Source organism: Antennarius striatus, unplaced genomic scaffold, assembly GCF_040054535.1.
Source record: "Antennarius striatus isolate MH-2024 unplaced genomic scaffold, ASM4005453v1 scaffold_28, whole genome shotgun sequence".
NCBI lineage: Eukaryota > Metazoa > Chordata > Actinopteri > Lophiiformes > Antennariidae > Antennarius > Antennarius striatus.
Window position 1 is genome coordinate 265,001 of NW_027172340.1, and position 10,156 is coordinate 275,156.

The following is a 10,156-nucleotide window of genomic DNA, read 5'->3' on the forward strand; positions in this document are numbered from 1 at the left end:
CTGCCTGGACTGGGGCCCTGAGGGCTGGGTGTAAGTCCCTGGCTGCCCGGCCTGGGGCCCCGCAGGCTGGGGTAAAGTCCCTGCCTGCCCAGCCTGGGGCCCTCCAGGCTAGGGTAAAGTCCCTGACTGCCAGGGCTGGGGCCCCGCAGGCTAACACTAAGTGCCTGGCTGCCTGGGCTGGGGCTCCGCAGGCTAACGCTAAGTCCCTGGCTGCCTGGGCTGGGTCCCCGCAGGCTGGGGCTGGGTGCCTGGCTGCCCGGGCTGGGGCCCCGGAGGCTGGTGCTGGGTGCTGCCTGCCAGGGCTGGGGCTCCGCAGGCTAATGCTAAGTCCCTGCCTGCCTGGGCTGGGGCCCCGCAGGCCGTGTATAAGTCCCTGGCTGCCTGGACTGGGGCCCCGCAGGCTAGGGTAAAGTCCCTGACTGCCTGGACTGGGGCTCCGCAGGCTGGGGCTGGGTGCCTGGCTGCCTGGGCTGGGGCCCCCCAGGCTGGGTGTAAGTGCCTGGCTGCCTGGACTGGGGCCCCCCAGGCTGGGTGTAAGTCCCTGGCTGCCTGGGCTGGGGCCCTGAGGGCTGGGTGTAAGTGCCTGGCTGCCTGGGCTGGGGCTCCGCAGGCTAATGCTAAGTCCCTGGCTGCCTGGGCTGGGGCTCCGCAGGCTAATGCTAAGTCCCTGGCTGCCTGGGCTGGGGCTCCGCAGGCTAACGCTAAGTCCCTGGCTGCCTGGGCTGGGGCCCCCCAGGCTGGGGCTGGGTGCCTGGCTGCCCAGCCTGGGGCCCCGCAAGCTGGGGTAAAGTCCCTGCCTGCCCAGCGTGGGGCCCTCCAGGCTAGGGTAAAGTCCCTGACTGCCAGGGCTGGGGCTCCGCAGGCTAATGCTAAGTCCCTGGCTGCCCTGGCTGGGGCCCCCCCAGGCTGGGGCTGGGTGCCTGGCTGTCTGGGCTGGGGCCCCGCAGCCTGGGTGTAAGTGCCTGGCTGCCCTGGCTGGGGCTCCGCAGGCTAATGCTAAGTCCCTGGCTGCCTGGGCTGGGGCCCCGCAGGCTGGGGCTGGGTGCCTGGCTGCCCGGGCTGGGGCCCCCCAGGCTGGGTGTAAGTGCCTGGCTGCCTGGACTGGGGCCCTGAGGGCTGGGTGTAAGTGCCTGGCTGCCTGGGCTGGGGCTCCGCAGGCTAATGCTAAGTCCCTGGCTGCCAGGGCTGGGGCTCCGCAGGCTAATGCTAAGTCTCTGGCTGTCTGGGCTGGGGCCCCGCAGGCTGGGGCTGGGTGCCTGGCTGCCTGGACTGGGGCCCCGCAGCCTGGGTGTAAGTGCCTGGCTGCCCTGGCTGGGGCCCCGCAGGCTGGGGCTGGGTGCTGCCTGCCAGGGCTGGGGCTCTGCAGGCTAATGCTAAGTCCCTGGCTGCCTGGGCTGGGGCCCCGCAGGCTGGGGCTGGGTGCCTGGCTGCCCGGGCTGGGGCCCCCCAGGGCTGGGTGTAAGTCCCTGGCTGCCTGGGCTGGGGCCCCCCAGGCTGGGGCTGGCTGCCTGGCTGCCTGGGCTGGGCCCCCGCAGCCTGGGTATAAGTCCCTGGCTGCCCGGGCTGGGCCCCCCCAGGCTGGGGCTGGGTGCCTGGCTGTCTGTGCTGGGGCCCCGCAGCCTGGGTGTAAGTGCCTGGCTGCCCTGGCTGGGGCCCTCCAGGCTAGGGTAAAGTCCCTGACTGCCAGGGCTGGGGCCCCGCAGGCTGGGGCTGGGGCTGGGTGCCTGGCTGCCTGGGCTGGGGCCCCGCAGCCTGGGTATAAGTCCCTGGCTGCCTGGGCTGGGGCTCCGCAGGCTAACGCTAAGTGCCTGGCTGCCTGGACTGGGGCCCTGAGGGCTGGGTGTAAGTCCCTGGCTGCCCGGCCTGGGGCCCCGCAGGCTGGGGTAAAGTCCCTGCCTGCCCAGCCTGGGGCCCCCCAGGCTGGGGCTGGGTGCCTGGCTGCCTGGGCTGGGGCCCCGCAGGCCGTGTATAAGTCCCTGGCTGCCTGGACTGGGGCCCCGCAGGCTAGGGTAAAGTCCCTGACTGCCTGGACTGGGGCTCCGCAGGCTGGGGCTGGGTGCCTGGCTGCCTGGGCTGGGGCCCCCCAGGCTGGGTGTAAGTCCCTGGCTGCCTGGACTGGGGCCCCGCAGGCTAGGGTAAAGTCCCTGACTGCCTGGACTGGGGCTCCGCAGGCTGGGGCTGGGTGCCTGGCTGCCTGGGCTGGGGCCCCCCAGGCTGGGTGTAAGTGCCTGGCTGCCTGGACTGGGGCCCTGAGGGCTGGGTGTAAGTCCCTGGCTGCCCGGCCTGGGGCCCCGCAGGCTGGGGTAAAGTCCCTGCCTGCCCAGCCTGGGGCCCTCCAGGCTAGGGTAAAGTCCCTGACTGCCAGGGCTGGGGCCCCGCAGGCTAACACTAAGTGCCTGGCTGCCTGGGCTGGGGCTCCGCAGGCTAACGCTAAGTCCCTGGCTGCCTGGGCTGGGTCCCCGCAGGCTGGTGCTGGGTGCTGCCTGCCAGGGCTGGGGCTCTGCAGGCTAATGCTAAGTCCCTGGCTGCCCTGGCTGGGGCCCCCCAGGCTGGGGCTGGGTGCCTGGCTGCCCAGCCTGGGGCCCTGCAGGCTGGGGCGGGGTGCCTGGCTGCCTGGCCCGGGGACCCCCAGGCTGGGGCTGGGTGCCCGGCTGCCCAGCCTGGGGCCCTGCAGCCTGGGTGTAAGTCCCTGGCTGCCTGGGCTGGGGCCCCCCAGGCTGGGGCTGGGTGCCTGGCTGCCCAGCCTGGGGCCCTGCAGGCTGGGGCGGGGTGCCTGGCTGCCTGGACTGGGGCCCTGAGGGCTGGGTGCAAGTCCCTGGCTGCCAGGGCTGGGGCTCCGCAGGCTAACGCTAAGTGCCTGGCTGCCTGGGCTGGGGCCCTCCAGGCTGGGGTAAAGTCCCTGACTGCCAGGGATGGGGCCCCGCAGGCTGGGGCTGGGGCTGGGTGCCTGGCTGCCTGGGCTGGGGCCCCGCAGCCTGGGTATAAGTCCCTGGCTGCCTGGGCTGGGGCTCCGCAGGCTAACGCTAAGTGCCTGGCTGCCTGGACTGGGGCCCTGAGGGCTGGGTGTAAGTCCCTGGCTGCCCGGCCTGGGGCCCCGCAGGCTGGGGTAAAGTCCCTGCCTGCCCAGCCTGGGGCCCCCCAGGCTGGGGCTGGGTGCCTGGCTGCCTGGGCTGGGGCCCCGCAGGCCGTGTATAAGTCCCTGGCTGCCTGGACTGGGGCCCCGCAGGCTAGGGTAAAGTCCCTGACTGCCTGGACTGGGGCTCCGCAGGCTGGGGCTGGGTGCCTGGCTGCCTGGGCTGGGGCCCCCCAGGCTGGGTGTAAGTCCCTGGCTGCCTGGACTGGGGCCCCGCAGGCTAGGGTAAAGTCCCTGACTGCCTGGACTGGGGCTCCGCAGGCTGGGGCTGGGTGCCTGGCTGCCTGGGCTGGGGCCCCCCAGGCTGGGTGTAAGTGCCTGGCTGCCTGGACTGGGGCCCTGAGGGCTGGGTGTAAGTCCCTGGCTGCCCGGCCTGGGGCCCCGCAGGCTGGGGTAAAGTCCCTGCCTGCCCAGCCTGGGGCCCTCCAGGCTAGGGTAAAGTCCCTGACTGCCAGGGCTGGGGCCCCGCAGGCTAACACTAAGTGCCTGGCTGCCTGGGCTGGGGCTCCGCAGGCTAACGCTAAGTCCCTGGCTGCCTGGGCTGGGTCCCCGCAGGCTGGTGCTGGGTGCTGCCTGCCAGGGCTGGGGCCCCGCAGGCCGTGTATAAGTCCCTGGCTGCCTGGACTGGGGCCCCGCAGGCTAGGGTAAAGTCCCTGACTGCCTGGACTGGGGCTCCGCAGGCCGTGTATAAGTCCCTGGCTGCCTGGACTGGGGCCCCGCAGGCTAGGGTAAAGTCCCTGACTGCCTGGACTGGGGCTCCGCAGGCTGGGGCTGGGTGCCTGGCTGCCTGGGCTGGGGCCCCCCAGGCTGGGTGTAAGTGCCTGGCTGCCTGGACTGGGGCCCCCCAGGCTGGGTGTAAGTCCCTGGCTGCCTGGGCTGGGGCCCTGAGGGCTGGGTGTAAGTGCCTGGCTGCCTGGGCTGGGGCTCCGCAGGCTAATGCTAAGTCCCTGGCTGCCAGGGCTGGGGCTCCGCAGGCTAATGCTAAGTCTCTGGCTGTCTGGGCTGGGGCCCCGCAGGCTGGGGCTGGGTGCCTGGCTGCCTGGACTGGGGCCCCGCAGCCTGGGTGTAAGTGCCTGGCTGCCCTGGCTGGGGCCCTGAGGGCTGGGTGTAAGTCCCTGGCTGCCCGGGCTGGGGCCCCCCAGGCTGGGGCTGGGTGCCTGGCTGTCTGTGCTGGGGCCCCGCAGCCTGGGTGTAAGTGCCTGGCTGCCCGGGCTGGGGCCCCCCAGGCTGGGGCTGGGTGCCTGGCTGTCTGTGCTGGGGCCCCGCAGCCTGGGTGTAAGTGCCTGGCTGCCCTGGCTGGGGCCCTCCAGGCTAGGGTAAAGTCCCTGACTGCCAGGGCTGGGGCCCCGCAGGCTGGGGCTGGGGCTGGGTGCCTGGCTGCCTGGGCTGGGGCCCCGCAGCCTGGGTATAAGTCCCTGGCTGCCTGGGCTGGGGCTCCGCAGGCTAACGCTAAGTGCCTGGCTGCCTGGACTGGGGCCCTGAGGGCTGGGTGTAAGTCCCTGGCTGCCCGGCCTGGGGCCCCGCAGGCTGGGGTAAAGTCCCTGCCTGCCCAGCCTGGGGCCCCCCAGGCTGGGGCTGGGTGCCTGGCTGCCTGGGCTGGGGCCCCGCAGCCTGGGTATAAGTCCCTGGCTGCCTGGGCTGGGGCTCCGCAGGCTAACGCTAAGTGCCTGGCTGCCTGGGCTGGGGCCCTGAGGGCTGGGTGTAAGTCCCTGGCTGCCCGGCCTGGGGCCCCGCAGGCTGGGGTAAAGTCCCTGCCTGCCCAGCCTGGGGCCCCCCAGGCTGGGGCTGGGTGCCTGGCTGCCTGGGCTGGGGCCCCGCAGCCTGGGTATAAGTCCCTGGCTGCCTGGGCTGGGGCTCCGCAGGCTAACGCTAAGTTCCTGGCTGCCAGGGCTGGGGCCCCGCAGGCTGGGGCTGGGTGCCTGACTGCCAGGGCTGGGGCCCCGCAGGCTGGGCCGGGGTGCCTGGCTGCCCTGGCTGGGGCCCCGCAGGCTGGGGCTGGGTGCCTGGCGTCCCAGCCTGGGGCCCCGCAAGCTGGGGTAAAGTCCCTGCCTGCCCAGCGTGGGGCCCTCCAGGCTAGGGTAAAGTCCCTGACTGCCAGGGCTGGGGCTCCGCAGGCTAATGCTAAGTCCCTGGCTGCCCTGGCTGGGGCCCCCCCAGGCTGGGGCTGGGTGCCTGGCTGTCTGGGCTGGGGCCCCGCAGCCTGGGTGTAAGTGCCTGGCTGCCCTGGCTGGGGCCCCGCAGGCTGGGGCTGGGTGCTGCCTGCCAGGGCTGGGGCTCCGCAGGCTAATGCTAAGTCCCTGGCTGCCTGGGCTGGGGCCCCCCAGGCTGGGGCTGGGTGCCTGGCTGCCCTGGCTGGGGCCCCGCAGGCTGGGGCTGGGCTCCTGGCTGCCCGGGCTGGGGCCCCCCAGGCTGGGTGTAAGTGCCTGGCTGCCCAGCCTGGGGCCCTGCAGCCTGGGTGTAAGTCCCTGCCTGCCCAGCCTGGGGCCCTGCAGGCTGGGGCGGGGTGCCTGGCTGCCCTGGCTGGGGCTCCGCAGGCTAATGCTAAGTCCCTGGCTGCCCTGGCTGGGGCCCCCCAGGCTGGGGCTGGGTGCCTGGCTGCCCTGGCTGGGGGCCCCCAGGCTGGGGCTGGGTGCCTGGCTGCCCAGCCTGGGGCTCCGCAGGCTAACGCTAAGGCCCTGGCTGCCTGGGCTGGGGCCCCCCAGGCTGGGGCTGGGTGCCTGGCTGCCCAGCCTGGGGCCCCGCAAGCTGGGGTAAAGTCCCTGCCTGCCCAGCGTGGGGCCCTCCAGGCTAGGGTAAAGTCCCTGACTGCCAGGGCTGGGGCTCCGCAGGCTAATGCTAAGTCCCTGGCTGCCCTGGCTGGGGCCCCCCCAGGCTGGGGCTGGGTGCCTGGATGTCTGGGCTGGGGCCCCGCAGCCTGGGTGTAAGTGCCTGGCTGCCCTGGCTGGGGCTCCGCAGGCTAATGCTAAGTCCCTGGCTGCCTGGGCTGGGGCTCCGCAGGCTAATGCTAAGTCCCTGGCTGCCTGGGCTGGGGCCCCGCAGGCTGGGGCTGGGTGCCTGGCTGCCCGGGCTGGGGCCCCCCAGGCTGGGTGTAAGTGCCTGGCTGCCTGGACTGGGGCCCTGAGGGCTGGGTGTAAGTCCCTGGCTGCCCGGCCTGGGGCCCCGCAGGCTGGGGCTGGGTCTCTGGCTGCCTGGACTGGGGCCCTGAGGGCTGGGTGTAAGTCCCTGGCTGCCTGGGCTGGGGCTCCGCAGGCTAATGCTAAGTCCCTGGCTGCCCTGGCTGGGGCCCCCCAGGCTGGGGCTGGGTGCCTGGCTGCCCTGGCTGGGGCTCCGCAGGCTAATGCTAAGTCCCTGGCTGCCCTGGCTGGGGCCCCCCAGGCTGGGGCTGGGTGCCTGGCTGCCCTGGCTGGGGGCCCCCAGGCTGGGGCTGGGTGCCTGGCTGCCCAGCCTGGGGCTCCGCAGGCTAACACTAAGTCCCTGGCTGCCTGGGCTGGGGATCCGCAGGCTAATGCTAAGTCCCTGGCTGCCCGGGCTGGGGCCCCCCAGGCTGGGTGTAAGTGCCTGGCTGCCTGGACTGGGGCCCTGAGGGCTGGGTGTAAGTCCCTGGCTGCCCGGCCTGGGGCCCTGCAGGCTGGGGCGGGGTGCCTGGCTGCCTGGCCCGGGGACCCCCAGGCTGGGGCTGGGTGCCCGGCTGCCCAGCCTGGGGCCCTGCAGCCTGGGTGTAAGTCCCTGCCTGCCCAGCCTGGGGCCCTGCAGGCTGGGGCGGGGTGCCTGGCTGCCTGGCCCGGGGACCCCCAGGCTGGGGCTGGGTGCCCGGCTGCCCAGCCTGGGGCCCTGCAGCCTGGGTGTAAGTCCCTGCCTGCCCAGCCCGGGGCCCTGCAGCCTGGGTGTAAGTCCCTGCCTGCCCGGCCCGGGTCCCTCCAGGCTGGGTGTAAGTGCCTGGCTGCCCGGCCCGGGTCCCCGCAGGCTAATGCTAAGCCCCTGCCTGCCGAGGCTGTGTCCCTGCATGCTAATGCTACGCAGGAGCTAGCTCACCCTCCTGCTCCCAGGCTCCGCTTTGGGCCTTAGAAAGCTGTCATTTTGCTCAAAAATGGGGCAAAAGGGGCTCCGGCGGAGCCCAGAGGGGCCCCGCTGCGTTGCCGGGCGGGGTCTGAGCCGAACCGGGCCGCCGTGGCCCGCCACGGGCCGCCCCGAGTCTCACCCAGCGCCGCTGATGTGATTCTGCATGAAATACCAGCTCAATCCACGAGGGGCGCTAATAAAATTGCAATACCGGCAGCATCCTCGAGAGGGCGCCATTTCCCCGGTGCCAGACCACCGGAGGACGAGGAAAGGTAACGGGGGAGAAACGGGCGACTGTCATCACATATATATGGATTGGGCTCTGTCGAAGGAGACCTCCAGAGGCCCCACACAATGCGCTTAAGCCAATCCGACCGACGAGCGCCTGCCGTCGGACACTTTTAGCTGGTATTTGGCCTCTACCTGCTGGAAGTCTGTGCTTCCAGAGGGAGAGGCCGGCCTGCCGCCCGAGCGCATACGAGCACCAGTGCAGACGGTCGTACACGGCCAGCGCGTGTTCGGCCTCTCCGCCCGGAACCGACACGGGGTTGTGTGTTGTTGTTTTTTTTTTTTTAATTTTTTTTTTTTTTTTTTTTGGACAAGAGTCTCACTCACTCTGGAGGTGGAGAGGGGGCCCTCCGGCCGTCCGCTGCCCAGCCACGAAGCACCGATCCCGGATAGCCGAAGCGGGCCGACCCGCCCTCCTGGAGCTCCGGAACCAAAGTGGGTTTTCGGGCTCCCCGCCTCGGAGGCTCCTCCCCGGTCACGCGGGCGGCCCCCACAGCGCCTCCTGCTGGTTCTCTGAGAGAGTGGCTTCCAGAGAGAGGGAAGGGGAAGCCGGCAGGTGGCTGCCCGGCAACAGTGAGCCGTTCCGGCATGGTGTCGGCAGCGGCCCACCCCCCCGCCCCCTCCCGGAGGGCCGGCAGGCGGTTGCCCGGCAACGGCTACCCAGGCTAGAGGGCGCTATAGCGGCCACTGGAGGAAGCCCCTACGGCCCCGTTTTCTGCTTCTACAGGCAGGTGGCTTCCAGAGGGGCTGGAGGGAGGGCCGGCAGGCGGTTGCCCGGCAACGGCTACCCAGGCTAGGGGGCGCTATGGCGGCCACTGGGGGAAGCCCCTACGGCCCTGTTTTCTGCTTCTACCTGCACGTGGCTTCCAGAGGGGCTGGAGGAGGGCCGGCAGGCGGTTGCCCGGCAACGGCTACCCAGGCTAGGGGGCGCTATGGCGGCCACTTGGGGAAGCCCCTACGGCCCTGTTTTCTGCTTCTACCTGCACGTGGCTTCCAGAGGGGCTGGAGGAGGGCCGGCAGGCGGCTGCCCGGCAACGGCTACCCAGACTAGGGGGCGCTATGGCGGCCACTGGGGGAAGCCCCTACGGCCCCGTTTTCTGCTTCTACAGGCAGGTGGCTTCCAGAGGGGCTGGAGGAGGGCCGGCAGGCGGCTGCCCCGTCCACGTCTGCCGCTTCCTACCTCTGTGGCACTTCCAGAGCAGCGGGGGCTTAACCCGCAGACGTCTCCCCAGCCCCGAGCACCTCTCCCCGGCCAGAGCAGGCGTCGTGACCCGCCCCTCCAGGTGGAGCTCCAACCCTTTTTTTTTTTTTTTTTTTTTTTAAATAAATAAATAAATAAATAAATAGTTAATTAATTAATTAATTAATTATTCATTTATTCATTATTGATTTATTTATTTATTTAAATTTTTTATTTAAAAATTATTAATTTTTTTAAAAATTTAAATTTTTGGGGGGCACTTTTCCCTCACCGGACCGACGGGCCATCGCGACCCGCCCTCGGAGGGCCCTCCCCGGCCACGGCTCGGGGAGCGGTTCCACCGGTCAGCGGGTTCGTTCAGACAAAGGGGGCCCGGACGGAGCGTGCGACGGACTGACGGACGGAAGGAAGGACGGCGGGTCCCGAGAGGGAACCCCGTCCGCCGCCCCCCGTCTGCCCGCTCGCCCTCCTCCGGGCAGGCGTTCCCCGCCTCCATCCGAGCAGCGAGACCGAGACGCGCAGTCCGCCCCAGGGGCTCCCGACGACGGAGACCTCGGCCCCAGGCGTGCGCCGGCTCGGGCCGGCCCCGCCGAAAGGGGACGGGGGACCTCCGGGAAGCGAAGCCTTTTTCTCCCACACGCGAGCGCCAGCTCACCGCCCGAGCGGAGACCCGCGGGTCTCCCTCGCACCTCCGGGTGTCTAGGTGTGAGTGGTCGGCGGAGCGGAGCGTCCGGACGGAGGGAGGGAGGGAGGGAAGGAAGGAGGGAGGGAGGGACGGGCGGGCGGCCGGCAGAGGGGGCTCTCCTCCCCTGCCGCCTCCGTCCATCCAACCATCCATCCATCCACCCAATCCATCCATCCATCCGTCCGGCCACCGCCCTCCCCTTCCTCTCACCCCACACGACGGGGGGGTCCGCCGCCTCCTCCGGGAGGCCGGACCCCGGCCGCGGGGGGCTACCTGGTTGATCCTGCCAGTAGCATATGCTTGTCTCAAAGATTAAGCCATGCAAGTCTAAGTACACACGGCCGGTACAGTGAAACTGCGAATGGCTCATTAAATCAGTTATGGTTCCTTTGATCGCTCTACCGTTACTTGGATAACTGTGGCAATTCTAGAGCTAATACATGCCCACGAGCGCTGACCCTCTCCGGGGATGCGTGCATTTATCAGACCCAAAACCCATGCGGGGCGCCCCTCGTCCCCTCGCGGGGCGGGGGTGCCGCCCCGGCCGCTTTGGTGACTCTAGATAACCTGGAGCCGATCGCTGGCCCTCGGTGGCGGCGACGTCTCATTCGAATGTCTGCCCTATCAACTTTCGATGGTACTTTCTGTGCCTACCATGGTGACCACGGGTAACGGGGAATCAGGGTTCGATTCCGGAGAGGGAGCCTGAGAAACGGCTACCACATCCAAGGAAGGCAGCAGGCGCGCAAATTACCCACTCCCGACTCGGGGAGGTAGTGACGAAAAATAA